Genomic DNA, 26,768 nt, shown 5'->3' on the forward strand with positions numbered 1-26,768 from the left:
GAAAGGGTTTATCCCACTCACTGTTTTCTAATTGGAGCCTTTGCCTTGACCTTGTTCTTGGGTATGAAGATGTGTTCATGATTTCCTTTGAAAAACTTTTTTAGGTATTTTCTTGTTCTTCTTGTTCTTGATTTTCTATGAAGTTATTTCCTTAATAAAGTCTACCCATGTCTCCTGTGTTTTTTTTTCCCAATAATGTTCAACCATCATTCTTATTATCCCTTGATGATAATAGCTTGTTTCCTTTCTGTCTTTCTTTTGATTAACTCCCTCAATCATTTTGAATAGGCTCATTGTAAATAAGTAGGGTAGATTAATTTTATTTTCCCCTTGGATATGCTGGAGAATTTTAACATGGTACATGTGCACCATATTGTATCTTCCATCACAAGTAAGATACTTTTGAATGATCAAAATGAGTTCCTTCCAAGGTTCCTGAAACCAATCTCTTATAACTCCAATTTTCCAACTAACTATCCATTTTCTAGACTTTTGCAAAAAGTAGTTCCACTCTTTACCCTTGAAGTGTTGTCCCCTATGATATTTTTCCCCTGTTTGTGGTAGTCCTATGACTTGGGCTATATATTCTTCATTTACTGGAATAGTCAAACCTCTTATGACTGTTTTTCCTTTATAAAAATTGGCTACAAATGATTCTGTGAGTTCAGTGTTATGCCCTTTGAATTTACCCAAAAACTAAAGCAAATCTACCTCATGGAGTTTCGTGATACTCTCTGGTGTCCAATTTTCTATTTGAAAGCCTATAGGTTCAGTTCTTCATTCCATTGAAGAGGCTTTGTTTATGTTTTTAGAAAACACTTTCAATTTCTGGGTTTTCAAAAATGAAATTTTATACAAAATTTCAAAGAAAAACATGTAACACTGTTAAATTCTCAGGAGAATGAAAAAAACGATGCCATGTACATACCAATTTTCATGTGATATTGTGGTCAAGTTGGTGCTGAAGTTGAAATGATGCCCTATATCCTTCTGTGCTTTTTTAAGTCTCTTGTACGTTTGACATCAGAGGCACAAAATAAAATGAATTTGATACAGGGTTTTTCAAGGCTAATGTTCCCGCAACATTTCCTTAATTCTAGACCCTTCTACGAGTTTGACTCACTGTTAATTACCCACTTTTACCAAACTGGAAATAAGAATTGAGTTATTTCCTATATTTTCTCCATGCAATTGCCAAATCCATGCTATAGAGATTTTTTTCATGAGTCCTACTCTCTGTCAATTACTCATTTATTCACTAGACCGGAAACAAAGTCGAGTTCTTACCTATATCTCCTCCACGCGTTTGCCAAAGTTTGAGTTTCTGTTGACATGTTTTATAAGCATTAGAACTCAAGATTTATATGTGGAACTCTCTATGATGATTCATTCACGAGATTTTTGTGGGATTGCTTACCTGTGCGCACAGCTAGTGTAACCTCTCTCTCCCCAAAATCTCATACTACACTGCTAGTTTCACTTACAGTTGTAGTTCCTTTTTTTCTTTTAAATTCTCCTTTGTTTCATTCTCATTATGCCATATCCATAGTTGTGTTTTGAATTAGATGTAGTGTTGTTCCCGAGGCCGTGTTTCTCCTGCATTCCACTTGATGACTGTTGCATGAGAATGATTTCTCCTTTGGTTGCTTAATCATTTCAAATCGGGCTCTTACCTATGCATTTTATTTTCATGATCTCTTCCAATTATGCTTTTTGTATGCATTAATCATTTTGTTCGGGTAGAGTACAAGCTTTCATTGCCTTGTGAAGTTCATCTTTTCGTGCTTATGCTATCTCATTATCTTGATTTCATCATTAGACTTAGTAGGCTTATGTTCCTTTTTGTTTGAGATTGTTTGTACATAGAAAAGGTTTTGTATTCATGAAATTAATTCATTATACTGCTTCCTTCAATCATTCCCTTATTCTTGTTTTCCATATAGTCTAAAGTTTTTTTTTTTGAAATTCCCATGTTTACGGTCATTTAAAAAAAAAACTAGCAAAGGAAGAGGTCTACAAGCTCATACTTCGTAGTTTCATTGCTTTGTTTGTTAAGTATAGCATGTTGCAACAAAATTTTCCAATGCTACCTTTCAACTTTAGTTTAAAATTTGACCCTTTTCTTGTCTTATTTTGTAGGAAACACTTTCCCAGACTTACTCTTATTGCTCACACCTGTCTCTGTCAATCTTATTATGTTGCCTTTATTGGAAGTGAAGGGAGCTTTACCCTCTTATTTTAACTTAAATTTAAAAAATGTGGGTATAAAAGATCTATAGAAGAGTGGATTTTGAGAAAAATGAAGGCATAATGAATGAATTTTGTGAAAGGAAATGAAGGTCTAGAAGGGTATATAGTAAAGAGGAGGGAATATCAAGGCCAACTTAGTCTTTAATTATAAGTATTAACTCAAAAATTTAAGCATAAAAACAATTTAACTCACAGAACTTTTCTTGATTGTAGCTTGATCTTGGAAGAAGGTTTCATCTTTGTTCTGTTGGAGCTCTTTTTGAGATGAAGTAATCCTTTGAAGTAGCTTTTTTCTTTGAGATAGAATAGTCCTCTATTCGTTGAGCTAATTTCTGAGCTTCCTTGTGGAGAGGATACTGTTTATGAGGAAAGTTTTCCCGACGTACATTTATTCCTCATCTCTTCACTCGACCCTTGGTATGGAGATATCATTGTTTATCTTCTAGACTTCGAAGTTTCCCTCTACTTTCTCCAAGGATGAACGTCGAAAATTACATCACCTGGCTAAAAATTATGTTATCATTGGTGATACATTATACCGTCGAGGGGTTGATTCAATCCTTCGGTGTTGTTTAACCTTAGAGGAAGCAGAGTCAGTGCTAAATGACTACCACAGTGGAGCTTGTGGTGGTCATCTATCAGGGCTTGCTACAACCCAGCGCATCTTACGTGCCAGAAAATTTTGGCCTTCACTCTTTAAAGACTGTGTGGAAGCGGTCAAACGCTGTCACCCCTGTCAAATTATACTCAGAAGATGCGTGCACATCCAGCTCCTCTTTTTCCCGTTGTCACCGTCAGTCCCTTTACTAAGTGGGGTATTGATTTTACAACTTGTAATCCACCTTCAGTGACGAATCACAGGTACATTATCGTGGCTGTAGACTACTTTACAAAGTGGGCCGAGGCCATGCCCACTTATAAAAACGATAGTGACATGGCAACGTTATTCCTTTTTAATTAGATTATCTCAAGATTCGGTATCCCGAGAGAGATTGTCACTGATCATGGCAGTCATTTCCAGAATCAACTGATGTCTGAATTGGCTCTCAAATTGGGTTTCCGGCAGGAGCATTCGTCTCCTTATTATCCTCAGGCCAATGGACAGGTCGAGGCAGTCAATAAAACTCTTAAGACGATCCTCCAACGGATAATCGACAAAAATCAGTCCAATTGGCATCTTATGTTGTATCCGGCTCTTTGGGCATACCGGACCTCCGTAAAGACTGCTACTAGTTTTACACCATTTCAGTTGGTTTATGGGATGGAATCTATCTTTCTGGTTGAATGTGAAATTCCATCTCTTAAGTTAGCTGTTGAGCTCCTTCCAAAGACTTCGAGTCTCAAAGAGCGCCTCCTTCACTTGGAACATCTCGATGAGCAGCGTCGAGATGCCGCCACGATGAATGAGGCTCATAAGAAAAGGGTTAAAACGCAGTATGATAAAGTTGTCCGTCCTCGAGTTTTTTCTGAAGGTGACCTTGTCTTGGTCTATGACCAAGATAAAGACACCTTGGGGGTAGGCAAGTTTAAGCCTATGTGGTACATTCCTTTCATTATTAAACGAGTTTTAGAAAAAGGGTCGTATGAGTTAATCGATTTTGAGGGAAACAAGTTGGTGGAGCCCCGAAACGGGCTCTACCTAAAGAAGTACTTTGCTTAAGTAAGAGTTAGGCAATGGATTCTTTGTACATTATGTATATTTGTACATATATCATCGAGAGTTTTTGATATCAACACTTTTTGGTCTGCTGTGACAGGTGTTGATGGATGACTTGGTCCATTTTGGGTTCACCTATGGTGCTAGTCAACACAGTCGGAATCTTGCTTCCGTAGCTTGGGTACTCTATTATCCAACCGGTCAGTTGATGGTATCAAGGGGAGTATGCATTGGTCCTGATTCAAACAATATGGCTGAGTCTACTGCCGTTATTAATTTACTATCCAAGGAAACTTCTCACGAGATCGACTTGTTGGTAGTTTATCTTGATTCTCAATTGATAGTGTCACAATTAAACAACATTTATCGAGTAAGGGATCCATGTTTATATCACCAGTATTTAAGGGTGAGGTTTTTGCAAAGATCATTTACTTATATTAATTATTTGCACATTCCAAGATCTCATAATTGGTTAGCCAATTCTATCGCTAATCAAGCATTAGACTGGCACATCGATCATTCATCATAATAAAATCAAGCATCAAAAAGTCGAACTGTATATATATATATATATATATATATATATATATATATATATATCATAAAGCATCTCGAGTGTACATATGTTTTTCCAAAAATATACAAAATTGGGACTCAAATGCCCATAATCATGTCCAGCATATCTAATGCCCCGGCCGAAGATGAGCGGCTAAGTAGGTAACTATCGCATTGGCCACATGCCGAAAAGTGCAAACCCAGTCACGTGGCATGCCAACCACATGACGCTGCATGTCCTCACGAAGGTCCTCTACGACAACCATCGGTACTCGGTGACTCAGTCTCGCCAAACATCGATGGACATTATGTAGAAGTCGTTCTGTATCAGCAGTCGGCTCTTTAGCTCCTCGGCCGTGCCGTCCATGCCGCGGGAACCCATCTGGTCGTACCAGCCCAATATCTGGAACATGATCATCATATTAGTCATTTAAATCCCATCAAAAATATTTTTCAAAATTCATCATTATATTTGAAAAATCCTAAAAAAATCATAAAATAAAAAAATACTTACCAATGTCGCCCCATGCTGCGGTCGGTGGTAATGCTAGATCAGGATCTCCTCAGAAATCCAACCCAGCATAAGGGTAGTCATCTATGGCGATGATATGCTGATCCCAGCAGGTAAAGAAGTCATCATCAAATGCAGTCCGTGGGACCTCCCCACCCCCTAGACATTTCATCAAGTCAGCCCACCGACCCTTGCGTGGATCTCGTGGGGTGCTGATGGAAACTGCTATCCTAGGGCGGAGTGCTGGGACCCTCTCAAAAAAGAAAGAACACAGAATAGTCCCATATCCAAATTTTTTGGTCTGTCCCCTCTTGAAAGAAGTGAGATGGCTCTTCATCTTGGCCAGAAGAGGAGTACACCAGTCAAATACAGTGGTGAGACAGTCAACTGCCACACTCATGGTTAGTCGTGATGCCTGATGCAGAGAGGCTGATCTGCTCACTCGAGCTATGGTGAATAGGATTATCCTCAGTGATAAACTCGCCACATGTGTGATGGAAATCTAACTCCAAACCTTCTTGGGATGTCTCGGGCAATATATCTGTACGTAGTCCTCGATCGAGAGACTGCTCCGTGTCCTGCCTCGGGAATGTACTACCTCTCCCCTTCGAGAAAGGCCCGTGATGAAATAGATATCTTACACTTCTATCCTGAGTGGCATCTGGTCAATCATAAAGGCATCCTCCTCAATATCCCAATAATCAATGAGCATCTCAAGCAGACATGTGTTTTCTTTCATATTCGGCAGCTTGAAGAATTTAAGCAAACCACATCCCCGTAGGGCATCCAAAGCTTCAGGATCATTCATGACTTCATTATCCACCGCGGCATGCTCTCTTTCTCGCCAGGTGACCGGCATCCTAAGGAAAAAATGATTTTCAACCATTAGCTTTTTGTTTAAAAATGTTCGCGGCGTATACGTGGGTCCCTGTGCACATAGTCGCGTATAGGGCCCACATGTACGCGAGTTTCATATTACCAACCCGCGTATACGCCGCGGTGAAATTTTTGGCAAAACGTTCAATGGTAAAACATTAATTAAAAATCCTAAAACTAGTCACAATAAATTGCAAGATAAGTATAAGATCTACCTGGAGGTTTTTGAAGAATCTGAACAGTTGAATTTGGCGTATGGGAAGTTTGCTCCTTTTGCTCCAATTCTTTGCTCTCAAACTCAAATGGTGAAAATGGTGAGTCCAAAAGCTCCTTTATAGGTTTTGAAAATGCAAATTTTTTTCAAAATTTTATTTTGTTTGGCCTCATGTGACTTTTAACTTGGGAGCTTGGAATGTCGAGAATGGTTTGATTTTCAGGACATTTTGGACGTTTTTTCAACAGTTTCGAGACGGTTCCAAGACTGCTGACCCATCATGACAGGTATCGTTTTCTCACTGGCATATAGGTTAGGGACACCATTTTTTCGTTGCATTATGCATACTAGCCTCCATTTGTCGATACATTTGCCATAGGGTTGACCCCATCGTGTTATGGTTCGTAAGCCATCTTCACTCGCCGATTCTTTAAATCATGACACGATGGTAGAGCCATCCTTTACATGGGCATCGTAGTTAACACCTCACTGACATTTATTTCCCATGCTGCTCCGATTTGAGTAGGATCGGGAGTCCTCTGTAGTCCTGCCATGACTTATGCATTGAAGACTCATTCCTCTTAGCTTCTTCGCTTCGTTCTGGCCTTATACCCTAGAGGCTTCTTTGTGTTGAGTTGTACTACTACAATGCATGCTGACTACTTTCACCTTTTGGCCTAGAGCCGGCTTCACTTGGATTCATGTTTAAGCCAACTTTTGACCATGACGACTGCAAAATCGACCTTGCATACCTTTGACTTCTGTAGCTTGAAACACCTTGACCCGTGGAAGGAACGCACCTTTGAGGGTCACTGACCAATTTTCACCTCCCTGCATTGAGCATAGGAACGTTCCATTCCCAAGAACTAGATCATCTGTTTCACCAACACTCGTTCTTTCCACTATAGCATAGCATTCTTTTATTCTTTTTCAAGCTTAACAGAAAAAGACAAAAAAATTAAATATTCCAAAAAAGAGCGGGAACGGGACAGTATTTCCATTTATTGTTGGCATCTAGAGTCAATCATGTCACCCTTGAACAAAGCACTCAAAGCAAAGTCTCCTCCATTTGGGCAGGATTTAGTTTGACTTAGGTATGCCTTAACCTTGTTATTGAATCAGTTCTCCCCCAATTGGTTATCTCTTCCAATCATATGGAGGGTTCGCTTGTGACTCCTTCATGACGAACTTATACAGAGTCATCATATGCTGCCACATAGTCACATTGAATCATGCTTTTGTTTAAGGGAAGTTATCCTGAGTCGGCCTCTCTGCTGTGTCTCTTGACTCATTTTTCAGTCGGCCATCCCTAGTTGTCAGTATCATGTCTATCATCACATCAGCTATATTGGTCCTTTACTCGTGCCGGTTTTAGAGGGTCTCCATTGACTTCTTTCTGGCGGGTCTTGTCCTTATTGACGATGACATCTTGCTCTGAGGACAGGCCTAGAGCTGCACCCTAGCCCTATTTTCATTATTGATAGGTCACCTTGTGCTCAGCATTGATCAGTATCATGGGTATTTGACTGAGTGGTTTCCCTTGTGTTCGACATCAGCTTACATTATCACACATTGGGATTCATGCAGTACCTTGGTTTCCATTTGACCCTATTGGTGGATACCTCACCTCTGTGTCAGCTTCCATTATTGGTTGGTTCAGAGGGTTTCTGTCATGCACTAGCCACATCTTGTGTACACCGGAAACGTACTTCGGTTGGGTTACTACATCTCTTTCGTCCAATTTCTTCCAAGTGCATTGACTCTTGGATCGACTGCTGGGCACGAACTACTGGGCACGAACTAGAGCTTCTTCCTGCACTGACCAGAGTTATAGCTGCACTAAGTAGAGCTTGTATCACTGACAAGGGGTCCTCCAGATACACACTGTGTATGTACCCACACCCTTTGGAAGTTATTATGGGCTTGTTCTTCTAGCATTACTCTTATCGGACAATGGTGCTCTATGAGTATGTCTGCTATGATGCTCAAACGGCGAACGTATGTAAGCTTTGTAATTCATTTATTCCATCCATTCGAGGTAGGAACCCTCACCATTATTGGCCTATGGGTTACACCCGCACTAGATTGATGAAGGATGCCTTAATGCCTTCCTTCTAGCAGATCTTTCCCTATTGACTCCCACTCATTGCTCTGGGGCAAAGATCTAGAGTCCATTTGGCAGTACCTTGGGGTTTGCAGTCATTAGTGGTAGATCCTTCTCTATCGACAGTGGGAAACCATAATTGTCTCCTGATCGATAGATTCTTACAGGTGTTCGACTCCAGCTCATCTATTCACACTTGTTAGATTGTACTGGGTACCTTGACGCTCATTATCATTATCGGTGAGTAGTCTCGCGTTTGTTAACGGTATACATCAATGACCGGTAATCAAATGATTTCTCACATGGTTGACTTCAGATCATTTATTCCCATGGTGTAGAAATGTACCGCGGCGGTCGGTGAAGACCTCAGGTTGTATCAGCATTCATTGGTTCACTTGACAGTTGCTCCTGTTGCTGCTAGTTGATACCGTTCCACCTTATATGTTGCAGTCAGTCATGGCAAAATTCTATATGCTGGCACCTGAGTTTTCAGTGTAGTACCATCCTATTCCATCATGTTCAGTTGGTACCTTTTGGGATCAGTCTTTGATATCATTGATCCGTTGCATCTTTCAGCATCATTCACAATCTTATATGTGATATTCAGACATGTACTTGTTCGATCATGATCGGATGACCCATTATGTATTTTCCAGTCATTTATACTTGTATACTTAGTGGATCTTCTTGTACTTGATATGCAGACATGCTTTAACTTTTTTGAGCATGGGTATGCCCGCCTCAGACAGTGTTTCTTTCTGATCTCCTTTTGTGGCTTGGCAGGCTAAACTCTGGTGAAGTCCTTCTCAGTTTTTGACAGATTTCCTTTCCATGTACTTGCTTAATACATTTCGGCCATCATGTACCCCTTATGACCTCATGTATTAGGGGGCATCTGTTATAGCTCCAAATCTCACTCTTATGGTTTGTGCACTCATGGCCTAGGGCAACCCCTCCTTCCAGACCTGGTCCAAAAATTTAAAAAACAGTGTTTTTTCCCTTATACGCGACATTTCCTTGAGTTAAACATGTGTATACACGGGTAGGCATATACCCAACCCGCGTATATGTATTAAAACACTTAAAAAAATATAAAAGTCCTTAATTTCGGGCGGAGATCGCGAGTTTTACCTACTGATCACCTGTTAGTGCCCGTGGCCTAATTGTTCCCAACCAACTCCCAACTAAAAAACTACCTTGGGAGAAGTATAAAAAGGCTTCAATGGGAAGGCCTAAGGGAGGAGAGAAGAGAGAGAAAGGTTATTATGTTGAGATTTCCCTGACCAGGTCTGAAGATCCTTGTGCCTCCTGCACTTCCCCCATTTGTATAGGAAACCCTTGTTTCCTTGTGTGTTGATGTCCATCCACTACTTGTGATATCATGGAGTAAGTCATGGAAGGCGTTTGTTAAAGGCTTGAGGCTGGACAAATCCGGAAGAAGGCTTTGCTTGGAGCCTGCGAAAGGATGACTCAGGTGAAATTATTCCTTTTCTGTACTTTATTTGTCTATAATAAAAGAAACACATGTCTTGGTTCCTGATATAAATCTTCTTCATGTTTATGATATTCATGTTAGAATTCATATGTGAATGGTTGTTTAAATTTCATAACTAACTACCTTTCTTTATAATATGAAGATGGTTTCTTTATAAGATTTAGTCCATATATTGTTGTACTCTCTTGAATTGGTTGTTTTGTAGGTCAAAGGAGAAAAAGGAACTCCAAGAAGGGTTTGGACCCTAAAGGACCTGCTCAGGTATCATCTATCGGTGGCTCTCGTTATTATGTTACTTTTATTGATGATGCAACTAGAAAAACTTGGATTTATTGTATTAAGAATAAATCTGATGTATTTGATACTTTCAAGAAATGGAAAGCTTTGGTTGAGATTAAGACAAGAAAGAAACTGAAGTGTCTTAGATCAGACAATGGAGGTGAATATTGCAGCAAAGAGTTTGATAGGTACTATTCAGAGCATGGAATTCGTAGAGAGAAGACAGTTCCAAGAACACCACAAGAAAATGGTGTGTCGGAAAGGATGAACAGAACAATCATGGAGCGTGCAAGGTGCATGAGATTGCATGCAGGATTGCCTTTACAGTTTTGGGCAGATGTTGTAGATACTGCTGTTTATCTAATAAACAAAGGGCCTTCAAGTTCCTTGGATGGTGGTGTTCCAGAGGAAGCATGGACAGGTAAAAAGGTAAACTACTCTTTTTTAAAGCCTTTTGGTTGTGAGGCCTTTGTCCATATTGATAAAGAAAATAGAACAAAGCTTGAGGAAAAGTCAAAGAAATGTACCTTTATTGGATATGGTGTTAATGATTTTGGTTATCGCTTATATGATTACGAAAATCACAAAATCATTAGGAGTAGAGATGTAATATTCAATGAAAAGGTCTTGTATAAGAATCAGTTGCAGGAAAAGAAACAGGAAAAAGAATACGCAGTTCTTGATGAAATCCGTGAAAAGGTAAAGGTGCTTGAAAATAATAATAATCAACAATAGCAACAGGCACCCCAAACACCTGAAAGTGGTGTTAGAAGATCTACCAGGATAAGTAGACCCCCTGAACGATACTCTCCTTCACTATATTATTTATTGTTCACTGATTCCGGTGAACCCGAATGTTATGAAGAAGCAATGCAGGTTGAAAGAAGGAAGAAGTGGGAGGTAGCCATGGAAGAAGAGATGGAATCATTAATGCATAACCAGACTTGGGATTTAGTCAGGTTGCCTGTACGAAAAACTACATTGAAGAATAAATGGGTTTACAGGCTGAAGGAAGAAGATGGAGGAAAACAGAGGTATAAAGCTAGACTTGTGGTGAAGGGGTTTGCACAGAAGAAAGGTATTGATTTTGATGAAATATTTTCTCCTGTTGTTAAAATGACTTCAATCAGAACTATTTTAAGTCTTGTAGCAGCTGAAGATTTGCATCTTGAGCAGTTAGATGTAATGATAGCCTTTCTCCATGGGGATTTGGAGGAAGAGATATATATGCAGCAGTCACAAGGATATGAGGTGAAAAACAAGGAGAAACTAGTGTGCAGGTTGAAGAAGAGCTTGTATGGCTTAAAACAGGCTCCAAGGCAGTGGTATCTAAAATCTGACAAGTTTATGTCTGAACAAGGTTATACTAGATGTCACTCTGATCATTGTGTTTATCTGAAAAACGAAAATGATGGCAGCTATATTATATTGTTATTGTATGTGGATGACATGCTTGTTGCAGGATCTAACATGCAGGAAATAAATGTACTCAAAAGAAAATTGGCAAATTAATTTGCAATGAAGGATTTGGGAGCTGCAAAACAAATCCTTGGTATGAGAATCACTAGAGATAGGAAAAATCGTAAATTAACATTGTCTCAGAATGAGTACATACAAAAGGTGTTGAAAACATTTAATATGCACAATGCAAAACCAGTTAGTACACCTTTTGCTAGCCATTTCAAACTTAGTAAGGAAATGTACCCAAAGACCCAAAAAGACATGGATTATATGTCTAAAGTTCCATATACATCAGCAATTGGAAGCTTAATGTATGCAATGGTTTGCACAAGGCCTGATATTGCACATGCAGTGGGAGTTGTAAGCAGGTACATGAACAATCCAGGAAAGGAACATTGGATGGCAGTGAAATGGATTCGCAGATATTTGAAAGGTACCACAAATCAAGCATTATGCTTTGGTGGTGCAAACATTTCTCTACAGGGATATGTTGATGCAGATATGGTAGGTGACAGGGATAACGGGAGGAGCACTACAGGATATGTATTTAATGTTGGAGGAACAGCTGCCAGTTGGGTTTCAAAAATCCAAATTGTTGTTGCACTTTCAACAACAAAAGCAGAGTATGTTGCTGCTATAGAGGCTAGTAAAGAAATGATTTGGTTACAAAGGTTTATGGGTGAATTGGGTAACGAGCATGATATGGGCACGTTATACAGTGATAGCCAAAGTGCCATTCATCTTGCAAAGAACTCAGCATTTCATTCTAGGACTAAACACATACAACTCAAGTACCATTTCATACGATCAGTGTTGGAAGATGGAGAGTTGAAGCTGGAAAAGATACACACTAGCCAGAATCCTACAGATATGCTAACAAAAGTTGTAACCAGGAAGAAACTGAGAATATGCTTAGTTTCAATTGGTCTTCAAGGATGACGATGAAGATGAGAAACAGCCAGGTCCAAAGAGGAGCCATTGTCCAGCAAATGAAGCAGCGATGGAGTTTCTACAATCATTCTCCAAGTGGGAGATTGTTGTGTGTGGAGCATGATTGTTCAGAGGTCTTTGTTTCAGTCGGATGTATACCCCCAGAAGTTTGTACACCCCTCCACGCAGGGGGGTGCGGGGGGGACTTGTCCCCCCCGCGGGGGTTCGGGGGGCCGATCCCCCCCAGCTGGGGGGTCCGGGGGCCAGCGGTCCCCCAGCGGGGGCTCGGGGGCAACGCCCCCGAAGCTAAAAACAATTGTAAAATTGCCTTGTAAAAGTATAGTAATTTCTAGTCAATCTGGGCCGTTCATTAGGCGGATGATCTGACGGTATAACTTCTGTTTAATTTAGGGTCTTTTTGCCCTAGAAGGCAACCCCTCTCTTTGTATGAGGGTATTGTATTTGAGGATGTGAAATAGATGTGTATTCTGTGAGCGAGAAACAGAGAGGTGAGACTGTGAGAGAAAACAGAGGATATTACAGTGGATTTGCTGTAGGTTGTGTCTCTTCATTTTGCTGGATAATAGAAAGGAAGGACTGGCTATTCGGGGTGGACGTAGCCCAAACTGGGTGAACCACGTATCTCTGTGTCTCTCTTGTTTTGTGCATTTTCTGTGTTTATATTTCTGCAATATTTTATGTGTTCCATTGCTCTGTAATATATAATTTTCTAACAGCATGCAATCTCATGCACCTTGCACGCTCCATGATTGTTCTGTTCATCCTTCCTGACACACCATTTTCTTATGGTGTTCTTGGAACTTTCTTCTCTCTGCGAATTCCATGCTCTGAACAGTACCTCTCAAACTCGTTGCTGCAATATTCACCTCCATTGTCTGATCTAATACACTTCAATTTATTTCCTGTCTCAATCTCAACCAAAGCTTTCCATTTCTTGAAAGTATCAAATACATCAGATTTATTCTTAATACAATAAATCCAAGTTTTTCTAGTTGCATCATCAATAAAAGTTACATAATAATGACAGCCACCAAGAGATGATACCTGAGCAGGTCCCCATACATCTGTATGCACAAGCTCTAATTTTTCGTTCTTCTTTTCTTTCCCAATTCTGAGAAATTTGACTCTCTTTTGTTTTCCATAAATGCAATTCTGACAGAATTCCAAATCAAAATTCTTCAAACCTGGCAACAAATACCTGGAGTGAAGAACCTTCATCCCCTTTTCACTCATGTGTACAAGCCTATGATGCCATAATGCTGCATCTGCTCCTTTGGAAGTTAAAGCATTAATAGAGTTAGAAATACCATTTCATAAATACAATGTACCAACCTTTTCACCTTTTGCTATTACCAGGGCTTCTTTGGTGACCTTCCAAGCTTTATCTGTGAAAGTTGTCACACAACCTTCACCACCTAACTGCCCTGTTGAAATCAAATTTTTCTTCAAATCTGGAACATGCCTTACCTCCTTTAGTAGCCATTGGTTTCCATTCTGCTATTTTAGAAGAACCTTACCCATTCCAACAATTTTGCAGGGTTTATCATCACCCAAATGGACTTGTCCAAAATCTCCTTGAACATAGTCATGAAAATATTTTCGTATCAGGTGTGGCATGGAATGAGGCCCCTAAATCTACCACCCAGGAATCAGTTATATTTTCGAAAGAAAGAATCAAAGCATCTTGTAACACCTCACATTTCACATTTGCTTCATGATTGTTTTCTTGTTGTGCATCTCCTTCTTTTCCCTTCCGAGATCTACAGTCTTTCTTTAGGTGTCCTTTCTTTCCGCATTTCCAACAAACTATCCCCGATCTAGAATTGAATCTACCTTTCCTTTATTTACTGCGATATCCTAAGCTCTTTCCTTTTTCCATTTTTCTTCCCCTAGACTCTGCACTTAAAGCATTACCTGATGTCTCACTGGAGATTTTCTTTCGCATTTCCTTGCTAAGGTTAGCACCGAAAACATCATCAAAATTTAAAGTACTAGATCCAGAAGCAGAGTTACTAATGGCCATTACTAAACCATTCCAACTTTCTATCAATGAGCACAAGAATAACAGAGCTCTAACTTCAGCATCAAAGTTTACCCCTACAGAACTTAACTGACTTGTAACAGTATTAAAATAATTTAATGGTCTGCAACAGATCCACCTTCCAACATCTTCATATTAAATAACCGTTTCATAAGAAATACCTTGTTTGAGGCCGAGGGTTTTTCATATAGTTTTGCCAACGCCTTAATCAAACCCTCTATCATTGTTTCCTTCAAAATGTTGAAGGCGACTGACGCTATGAGGCACAACCGTACTGTTCTCAGTGCCTTTCTATCGAGAAGGTTTCATTCTTCATCTGTCATACCCGTCGGCATCTTTGTTTTTCTGCCCAATGGTAGGTACAGATCCTTCTGATACAAATAATCTTCCATTTGCATCTTCCACAGTGAGAAGTTTTGGCCGTTAAATTTCTCGACCCTAAACTTACCATCTTTCGCCATTGCTCCCACTCAAACGAGGAACTCTTCCTTCTTGCGAGTTTGTCAGCCAAATAGACCTTCGGCTCTAATACCAGTTGTTAGAAAATTATATATTACGGAGCAATGGAACACATAAAATATTGCAGAAATATAAACATAAAAAATGCATAAAACAAGAGAGACACATATATACGTGGTTCACCTAGTTTGGGCTACTTCCATGGAGAAACAACCAGTCCTTCCTTTTATTTTATCTAGCAAACTGAAGAGATACAACTTACAACAGATCCGCTGTAACACCCTCTTCACTCTCAATCTCCTCTCTCTTTCTCACTCGGAATATAGATCTACATAGATGCAATAAAATTCCCTCATATATAGTGAGGGGTTGCCTTCTAGGGCAAAAAACCCTAAACTAAACATAACTTCTATCGTCAGATCTCCGATTAATGAGCAACACAGATTGACTAGAAATTACTATACTTTTACAAGGAAATTTTACATCTATTCTTAGCTTCAGGGGTGCTGCCCCCGAAGCCCCCCGCCAGGGTGGGGCTCCCCAAAGGTCACAGCTACCCCCCTGCTGGACCCCCCCTGCAACGAATATTTGGAAGGTGGCGTTGCCACCCCATTTCGAACTAGAGTCCAATGTGGCGATACCTTTGAATACAGAAGATAATTAGGCTCCACACCCAACAAATTGAAGGTCATGATTAAACCTGTGGAGACCTCCTTTCCATTCAAGAAACCACTATGGGTGGTCCCGGAGGTGGTTTTGGGTTTTATGAAACCACAATTTTTTTGTTATCGTAAATAAAATATGAATCCTGGGACACATGCCTATGTATTATCCACCTTATCATTAGTACCATACGAAACCTACGTTAACTTTGAATACTTTATATTTAAATTCTTTTATTAATTAAAAGAGAAAGGTGCCCATAAGTATGTTTGCCCTTATTTGTAAGGGGTTGGGTTCATGAAGGTTGGTTTCTTTTATCAGATAAATTCTTTTGAATAGAGAGACAATTTTGTTACTATCAAAAAGTCAATTCCTCAACTGATTTTGTTTTAACAGTTAGTTAATTAGGTTGTTGGGAACGGGATCCCCCAAGGGCAGTTTTGGGACTAAAAGCCCATGTTTTGGATCAAATTTTGTAATAAAGTTGTAAAGCCTCCGCATTTTGTGGTCACGAAGCACGAAGGTGTCATGGGTCATAAAGAGTTATCTGCCCTTATTTTTCTAAAGTACATTCAGATGTAAACATCTACCCATGGTCTGCGGATCATGGGATTGTATAAAAAGAGCTAAGTAAGCTCGCTCTAAGTAAGTTCTGGGGGAAGTCAGATAGTCATTGCTTTGAAGTAAGAAGTCTAAGTTTCAAGTCATAGCGTAGGTAAAGGCTCTAGAACTGAGTGCATAGAGGCCTAGGGTGGAAGTCCGCAGTTGAGTGCGCGGACCCCTACAACTGTGTGCACAGGGCGGATAGAGTTTTTAATCATCTAAAGATATCAATAAAGAGAAGCATTCTACGAATTCTGTGTCTTTGTTTCCTATTAATACATCTTGACATGTTATGTATGAATTTCATTTATAATGCTTATATGATGAGCGAATGTATGTAATTACGTTGGTTAAGTGAATGCAAGTAACAACATCTGTTTATGCAGTGCTAACTATGATTGTTTAATAAGATAATTAAGACACTTAAACTAGTTTGGGAGTCTACATGATACATTTCCCTAGTAGCGCAAAAGTACCTGAGCCGCAAGTTAGGGCTGCGCAAAGGTCAATTTTACCTTTTCGCAGAGGTACTGAAGGGTAGAGTAAAGGGATAGTCTGACGAGCTCTAGAACTAAGTGACCTGTGTGAAAGTGGGAATAGAAGGAATAAACCGACATCACAACCATCTTAGGGTGCGGAAACTTGGTTCTAGCATCCCCCCATACTGCTTCGGGTGAGACTTCAGTCTACGCTCCGCGGTCTAATGCCGAAAGGGCCAGTAGTGTAGGGCTTTTTTTGGCTAACTAACGTTGAACCTGGGTCAGACCCCTCGAAGCCAACATAGGTCTAGGGGCTAAAATAAAAGGAAAAAATAAATACATGTGAGGGGTTCAGATTCCATTCCTCATGACTGAGTATTGTTGTTGGGTCTCCAAAATGTCATCCACTTTTACCCACATATTCATCATTTTAACCTCATTTCGTAACTCTATAGCTCCATAACCCTACATTAAGTAACCATTTTCATGATTATATGGGTTTATCATTATTATTTTCCAAGTCAATTATTTTAAGAAATTTTATGATTAAATATTAGGTAATTAACATGTTTTCATATATATTTAAAAGTGGTATGAGTTTTGTGATATTGTAGGCCTACTTTGAGATTCTAGAAGGGTCCTATTTGGCCACCCAGCCACTAACTCGAATTTCAAATTCCAACTCATGAAGATTGTGGAATATTTGTAGAAAATGTGGATCATTAACTAAGCACATTCAAAGGACAATAATCATGGATGTTTTGATATGTGTCTCTTATCAAAACTAAGAGAGAACTTTGAGAGGATTTGTATCTTATATTTTTAGGTGATTGGTTTTAACCACAAGAGATAAAAGTGGATTTAGAAGAGATTTAAGGATCTATATTTATTAAATAATTATTTTTAGTATTTGTATAAATAGGACTGCATCCTTCATACAAAGGGTTCGAAGTTCCATATTTCAGAGTTCTATACAAGATTTAATTTGTAAAGTGAGGATAGAGAAGAAGATAATTGAATTCTTGTAATATCTTTGGAGATTTTCTCCAAATTAATTTTATGAAATACATATTGTTGCTTTGATCTCCAAGATGTGATAATTGTTTGGTGTGCTTGCTGAGGAATGGAGGGCCCCCATCAACCATAATTTTCACATCTCTTTTTCATTTGTTGTACATATTGGTAACATTATGTAATTATGTTATTTCATTTATTTTCATTTTATGCAAGTGTGATTTTCAATTCAAGAAAGTGTGATTTTCAATTCAGCAAGTGTGAAGTGTGATTTTCATTTCAACAAGTGTGATTTTCAATTCAGCAAGTGTGAAGTGTGATTTTCATTTCAGCAAGTGTGATTTCCTTTATGCAAGTGTGATTTCAATTTCTTTATGATTGGATTGGAATTGGATTGGATTGATTTAATTTTCTTTGTAATTAGTTTCAATTGCATTAGATTAATCTATTCTGATAAATAACCACCTAGTACATATAGTACACGTATACCTCATCAGTTCACGAACCTCAGGTTGACAATTAATGACAGGGATTTAACTCACAATTAAATCACCCTACATTTTGGCGTCATTGTTGGGGAGGTATACATAGGTGATTATTTTGAAAGTTTAGGCAACTCATGATAGTTGTATTCATTCTTAGATGCATGGTTAAAACAATATTAAAACCATTTATGATGCATATTAAATTTCAATAATTTTTCAATACTTTGTACTTATTTGTGTGCAATATAAGAATTATCAACCAGTTGGAGTAATTCACAGAGAATTAAGAATTTGAGGAATATCGTTCCAAGAACTTTCTCAAATCCTAGCAATAGTCTCAGGAAGAGTATATTTTAACTGCATTAGAAACTTGTCTATCTATCCACCTCCATAAGAAGATCTTCAAGTCTCTTTTGATTCCTCTTGTCAATCTATTGAAGAGACTAAAGAAACATGGAATACTTTTGATTGGGAGAAACCACTAGAATCTAAGATTGAGGAATGCATAATAAAGGAGGATATTCAGTGTGACCTAAACCAAGAAAGGAATCTAGAATGTCATAGCTTTATTGAGAAATGTTTCCAATCAAGGATCAAGTCACATCACTCTTTCATTCTTCCTTACTTCTTGATTGTATTATTAAAACATATGGTATTTCATGCTTTCATGTATTTTAATGTATATTTTTCAAAACTAAGCATGAATATCTTTCTACTCCTGTTATGCACATGGTTACAATGGAAATATGCATACACTTGAAACAATTTTTCTATTTCCAGTAGAGTAGAGTAGGATAGAATCAATAAATAAAACCAATTTTAGTAATGTTTTCTTTCAAGTTAGATTTTATTTTATTTGCAAGTTTATTTATTGGTGGTGTAGTAAGAGCCACCCCACTCACTAATAATTTTTAGGAAGATGTAGAAAGAGAAGGAACATTTGTAAAGAAGGAGAACAAACAAAGTTTTGAGAGCCAAAATTTGAAGTTAGATATTGAATCCTTTCACTTTTTCTTTTAAATTTTAGATTCGAAATGGATCAAGGATTTCAATACTATTGAATATGTGCTCTCTTATTGTGTTCTCTACGACCAGGAAGATCATAAAAGAAAATTGAATAAAGTTAGTTTTAAAATTTTGCAATAAAAATTGGATAAAATATTTAAATAAATACTCAAACGTATAATTATAAAGTTTTATAAATCTCAAATAGAAAAACTGATGTCTCCAATGGATCTAACATTGTTGAAAACCCCTTCTTTGACTCTTTTTACACCTCATTTGGACAAACATTAAGTAAAATATCATTGTTTCAAGTTTCTGCCCAATTCTGTTGTTAATAATCCTACAATTCGACCGAAACCTAGCATGTGTGCCTCGAACGTGGAAACCTGACCTATATTCTCGATCAACAATCAAATTTGTAGGAAAAATAAATTTGCCACTAAACCCCAATTACGAATATCATGGTCATGTGGCACCATATGACCGTGTTGGGTGCCAGAGATCCTGGGTCGAGTGCCAACAGAGTTTCGCGCCCTTTCCTCCACTAGTATGGTCACATTATGGGTCATACAACCCGGGGTTGGTCCCCAGTTCTTCTGCACTCATGGATATATGGTGCACCTGTGGTTGCATAGGACTATGACCGAGGACCGAGCTAAGGACTAGCCCTTGGCCCCTACCGGTGGTTCTATGGCGCTGGTGTGGCAAGGGGCTAGGCCTTAGCCTAGCCCTTCCCCTAATAGCGTGGATGTTAAAATGTAAATACATTTCGTAACAATTGTTTTCAAGAGACAATGGTAGGTGGGTTGGTAAAGAACTTTGTTGGAAGGCATGAAATCGCAGTTTCGATTCCTGTGGAGGCAATTATATCTCACACAAATTTTTTTCCACCACGAGGAGGCCATGTGGAAGCCATTGGTTGACCCACGTGGCACTCCCTCATTGGGCCACTACAAAAAAATCGTAACCAATGAAAAATAAACACATTTCAACCAATCGAATGATGCCAAGTGTCAACCATCTATTGGCCAATGAATGATTAGTCAAACTTTCCAAGTCATGACCCAGTAAGTGTACGGACTGCTGACTAAGCATTCCTGCAACCCAAAATTCATTTTTTTTAGTTGTTTCCGAAAATGAATAGAACATGATTCCGGGGGCATCGGAAGTTGGATTTGAGTGAAACAAGTTGCATTGAATTTAGGGCGACAAGATATATGGTTTGACACTGGTTTCAAGCTGATCCAAGCATTTTGAATTTTGAGCATTTTCTTGATCCATGGAATCATGGATAAGGGTGGAGCACTAGAGAAAAAGGAAAAATGTAGTCACAGGCTTCGACCTTCATCAAAACCTACAAATATTAAAAACCCAACTCTGATAATTGACAAACCACCATCCGAGTCTAATTTCAATATGAAAATTGGCAAGGTAGTGCAACGATCCATATTTTTGGTAGTTGCATAATGTACATAATTCAGTAGCTTATGCAAAAAAAAAAAAGTTATGGTCTTAAGTGTGTGGAGAAGAGGTCTCAAGCTCAAAATTGGTTAGAAACACAATGAATAATTCACCAACAAAACACTAACAGATGATCCAAGGTATGGCTTTCCAAATACGTAAAAGTGAATTAAATTTTTCTTCCTTGAATTTGTTATATTAGTACTATTTCTGAGTTTTTTTTTGTGTGTATATATCAGATGAAGAGAGACTAATTATCTCTCTCTCTATATAGTATTACATTTTCTTGCATAAAAGTGCTAAGTTTTTATAGGTTCCAGGAAGATGATAGAAGCTCACTATATACATGAGTGCCTTTTAAAGACCAAGTTTCTTTCAGAAGAACATGATCATTTCATGTCAAATTAGATCCATTACACCATTGCTACTAAATAGATACCAATTTTACCATTGCTACTCATTGTAAGCCTACAGTCGATCCATAAATTTCCATCTTCCTACTACCAAAAATTCATTTCCCTTTCCAATCTTCATACTTTCCTACCTCATTTTCACTCACCCTTAACCCAAAAACAAATTCATTAAAATCCCTTACAAAATTGAGTCACCCCATTTTCCTTTTCCTTCCTGTCAAATAAACCTTGCTTCAATGCAAATTTTCCATCTATAGTCCTTCAAATTATTATTTTATACTTGTGTTAGATGATGGAGGATTCATTAAGACCTCCCTTTTAACAAGTATTGACCCTTCGACACCGACACATATTCTGGGATCAATACTAGAGATTTTTCAAGTACCTTGAGGCTTGCATGCCTTAGTGGCAAGTTATATCGCTAATAAACAGTGGGAATCCATAAATGTCCCCTGTTTGTCGAATATTATAGGGGACTTGACTATGACACATCTATTCGTACCTAGTAAGATGTACTTAGGCATCTTGACTCTCATTGACATCAATGGTGAGTAGCCTTGTGTTGGTTAATGGCATTCATTAATGGCTAGTAATACAACAATTTATTTTCTATGTTTGACAATGACACGTCTATTCACATAGATAAGAATTATCCCACTGAATTGGAATGAATGAAGACTACATGATTTTAGCAGCTTGCAGCAAGACTAAATTCAGAATTTAGTAGCCATAGCAATAAAGATTCCAATACCATACTCTATTCATGAAACCAAGAGAAAGAAAACGCAGACTAGATTCTTTTACTTCACATTCCATGATCCAGCAGTAGCAGCCACACTCTTCTATATATATAGCTTGTCCACTTTTTCGATAGGTGAAGGTATGTTGTTTTCTAATATTTAATCATGTAATTCTTTAAATGCTAAAATTGTGATTTCGGAAAATCCCTCACCTCATTTATATTCCCTTTCTCATTTTCTTAAAACTGAAAGCATCTTTAGTTGGGGGAAAGGGATATTAACATTTCATGTCACATGTCACTTTCATTTCATCTTAACCAACATATTTTTCCCAATCAACTATTATTGCATTTTGATTACAAAAGTTTATTTTTTTTACAATGATCAATTAATGAGCACATCAAATGGCTGATAGCCACTATGGGGACTTGAAAAAAGAAATCTCAATGTTTTCAAGTATTTTGATGCAACAAAAATAAGAAAGGTATTGTTACACAAGAACCAATACTCATAAATTTTGGTCGTCACACAAGAACCAACCATAAAAAATATGTTGCAATCAAATATCTTTCAAAGTACACTTTCTAAAAAGAACAAAGTTATCAAATGATATGATTATGAAAAGTTAAAAGAGAATCAATACAAAGCCAAATCTCATATAGAAGTAAAACATATCAAGACAACCAACTTATGATTAAGGGAATCAATGCAATAGTTGCATGAGGATATGCAACATCTTCAGTTGGGGGGTATGTTGGGTCTCCAGAATGTTATCCACTTTTACCCATGTTTCCATCATTTTACCCTCATTTTGTAACTCTATAGCCCCATAAGCCTACATTAAGTATCCATTTTCATGATTATATGGGTTTATCATTATTATTTTCCAAATAATTTATTTTAAGTATTTTAAGATAATTTATGATTAAATATTATGAAATTAACATGTTTTCATATATTTCTAAAAGTGGTATGACTTTTGTGATATTGTAGGCCTACTTCGAGATTCTAGAAGGGTCCTATTTGGCCACCTAACTACAAATTCGAATTTCAAATTCCAACTCATGAATAATTTTGGAATATCTATAGAATATGTGGATCATTAACTAAGCACATTCAAAGGGGAAGAATCATGGATGTTTTGTTATGTATCTTATCAAAACTAAGAGACAATTTTGAGAGGATTTGTATCTTATATTTTTAGGTTATTGGTTGTAACCACAAGAGATAAAAGTGGATTTAGGAGATATTTAAGGATCTATATTTATTGAATAATTATCTTCATTTTTTGTATAAATAGGAGTGCATCCTTCATACAAAGGGTTCGAAGTTCTAGATTTCATAGTTCCATCCAAGATGTAATTTGTAAAGTGAGGATAGAGAAGAAGATAGTTGAATTCTTGTAATATCTTTGGAGCTTTTCTCCAACTTCATTTTATGAAATACATATTGTTTCTTTGATCTCCAAGATGTGATAATTGTTCGATGTGCTTGATGAGGAATGGAGGGCCCCCATCCACCACAGTGTGCACATCTATTTTTCATTTGTTGTACATATTGGTAACATTATGTAATTATGTTATTTCATTTATTTTCATTTTATGCAAGTGTAATTTTCCTTTAAGCAAGTTTGATTTTCAATTCAAGAAGTGTGATTTTCAATTCAGTAACTGTGAAGTGTCATTTATTTATGCAAGTGTGATTTGAATTTCTTTATGATTGGATTGGAATTGGATTGGATTGATTTAATTTTCTTTATAATTAGTTTCAGCATTAGATTAATTTGTTCTGATAAATAACCAACTAGTACATGTATACCTCATTAGTTCATGAACCCTCAATTAATGACGGGGATTTAATTCACAATTAAATCACCCAACAATTGTAATCCAAAAATATTTTTGAATCCTAAATAATATATTGCAGTTTAATTCCAGATATGGGAAGTTGCAGCCATTAGTTTTCCCTCATGTCTCAGTATTCATCCATGTATCTTCTTCTCCTGGACAGTGTAAGATGCAATTGGTATTAATGAATTTACTTAATTGTACTCATGATAATTAATCTTGAAGTCCTTAATGGCTACTCCACATCCAAGAACCTCATTCACATTTTCTTAGTATCACATTATTCTTTCCACAGTAGTCTAAATTCATATTCTTAAGTGCCTAATTTGGACTATGTTCTATATTCTTCTTCAACCCACTCATCTAGTCCATCATTCTGCAACTCTCAGAGCCTCTAGCCATTCTGCTTTGGAAGGCTAGGGTTTCAAAACTAGAACTTTTGGTTATAAGCCTTCATGGCCTAGATTTTCATCCACTAATTTTAATTATTTTGTCCAATTTCAAAATGTCTAGGGAACTAGTTCCCCCATAGCCAGGAACTATCTCCTAAGGTACAACAAAATCAATGCTATAGAAAAAATTCATAATGAACTTAAAGATGAAAGAAAATCTTGGAAAGTTGTAAAGCAATATAGAGATTTATATGACAACCACATATTTTTTATAATGTTATCATGTGGAATTCCTTTGCATGAATGCATGCTTATTGGATTTACCGGAACCACCCTTCGATTACCATGAATGAAATGTGAAGAAATGATCTCAAAATAGGTATGTGGAATAAGCACATGCTCCTAGGGGCAATACAGGGGAAAAGCTATGGATAACTATAGAAATAGATCTTATTATAGTTTACATAGAATCGAGTCGTTAGTTAGTCCCTTGATGTCGATATGAAAGAGAGATGAAAATAATATAATCCCACCAGTTAGCTAAATATTCCCATGCTAATGGTAAAATACCCTAATAATTAAATATAAGGTTATTCTATGTGTTTCATTCCTATTACCTTTATGTGTTGCATTTCACATGGTATTCAAATATTTATGATTATTTGATATCCAAGAATTGTATCCATTTCACTTGGATGAATCAACTTATCTGTGTGAATTCATTTATGGTTATGTGGATCCATGTTGACTCAATCATAAAATACAAGCTCCTAGGGGCTTCTTGATCAACTCAGGGTTTTGTTGAAATGTTTATTCGCTAATTTCCATTGTTGGCATAGTGTTTATCTGTTATTAGTCATAGTTCACATTTACAATATGGTTCACACTTATTTATGGCTCTTTCTCTCATGTCTTATAGCTCATGAATAGTATGGTTTACACTTATGATTTGAGGCTCAAACTATATAGCTTTGTTTCGAAGGTTCACTCTGTAAGGTTTGTGACCATCTCACAATGATCCTTTAGTATATATATAAAAGTGATATTTCATTCTCTATTGTTGTGGGGAAAAATGCCTATGCAGGACGATCCTATCCACCTAAGGTGTGACAATGCCTTAGCAACAAATAGAGACAGCTATTCTAGTGTTCTTCCTTTATGAATTAAGAATGAAGAGAGATGGATGGACTAACCAATGTCTTCCGTTTGTCCCTCGATCCAGTTTCTCTTCTCTTTGAGAGTTCCCAGCTACTTGCCTTCTCGCTCGCTCAGCTTCAACAGGTTCCTGCAAGATCACAAGAAGGGAGCACTACACAAAGACATAGATTCATATTCATAACTAGTTCAGGATTAGAAATAAACTAAACATACTAATGCAATCATACATCAAAGACACATCAGTATATAGGAGAAACCAAGATAGCTTTATTGATGAAATAACAAGGTTCAGGAGGAGATACAACCAAGAGAGTTCCAATCCAGCATCTACCTCCCAGCGAATGAAATTCCTATCTTCACCTCCCTTCAAAGCATTAAGCACCCAATGATTCCGATCTCAAACCAACAGCAATTCTTTGCAATAACAAAATTCCAGCCCCTAGATCTCATGGAGAAGAGATCCATATATAGATGTTTGGAGTGAGGATGAGTCAGCTTGTGATCTGACTAGTGTCCTCCCTCTCTGTCAGTTCTTACTTCCACTTGGAGACTAAGAGCCCCTTACTCATCACTTAGTCGAACTCAGCAAGGCAAGTGTCATGGAGGAAGATTCTGGAAGCTTCCACAGTCTTGACACCTCTCACAAGAGACCCTGAAATTTGTCATTTCCCACTCAGCGCACCCTGGTAGTGCTTCCACCTGCGTTGCAATGCAACTAGCTAGTGTAGCCTCTGCATTTCAACGTAGGCAGCTAGTGGAGCTTCTGAATTGATTCTGAATTGACTTGTTTTTGAGCAATTTCTGGTGGAGAACTTCTGTGAATTGTTGTGGTTTGTTATCCTTGTTCCTCTAGGGGTAGGAACAACATGTTTAGGGACTTTGGATCCCTTGGATTATGGACATTTCATGCTTATAGCTGTAAGGCACAAAAATGTCTATAACAGTAGCCCCCTAAAGTATGAGGCCGTTTATCGGGTGAAATGCTTTATTAGGAGGATCCGAAGTTCTTTCAATGCTGGGAGGAGACCTGTAATACAATACAATACAATACATTATTTTCATACTTTTTGCATGATCTAGCTGAGGCGGGCATTCCCATGCTCATCTTGATAAATTCATTTTCATGTACATATAACAGACAATTGTCTGATGATAGACTGATGATTCTGATAGAGCCATCATCCTTTTGGTAGGATGATTATCTGTGCTGTAAAGCTGTACATTTCTATGTCTTTATTTTTTGAATATATATCGCAGCCCGGATGGATGAAACTAGATCCGGGGTCTTCAATCTCATCCGATCTTCACTCTAAGTACAAGTCGATCCATGTGAGAATTTCTCTGAAGTCGAACATGGAAAGACATCGCTTGATTAGCAGTCAATGATGTAAACTGTTAACAAGCGCGAGAGGAATCACCGATAATGAAGATGACCCTCAAGGTACTGCAGTACAATTCACGTGGTGTGAATAGAGGACCTGGCGTCGAACACCACGCAAAATCTTTCGGTCGAAGGTCATTGATGTATACCTGTCACCGGAAGTGAGAAACTTGCCATTGAGGTATGCAAGCTTCAAAGTACTGAAGGGGGTGTTCCTAGATCAACTTCTTGGATAATAAGCTGATTTCGACAAGAAGTGATCCGTCAAAGGAGG

The sequence above is a fragment of the Pinus tabuliformis genome, chromosome Q, assembly GCF_031772625.1.
Source record: "Pinus tabuliformis cultivar Carrire ecotype Pingquan chromosome Q, CPIR1, whole genome shotgun sequence".
NCBI classification, from domain to species: Eukaryota; Viridiplantae; Streptophyta; class Pinopsida; order Pinales; family Pinaceae; genus Pinus; species Pinus tabuliformis.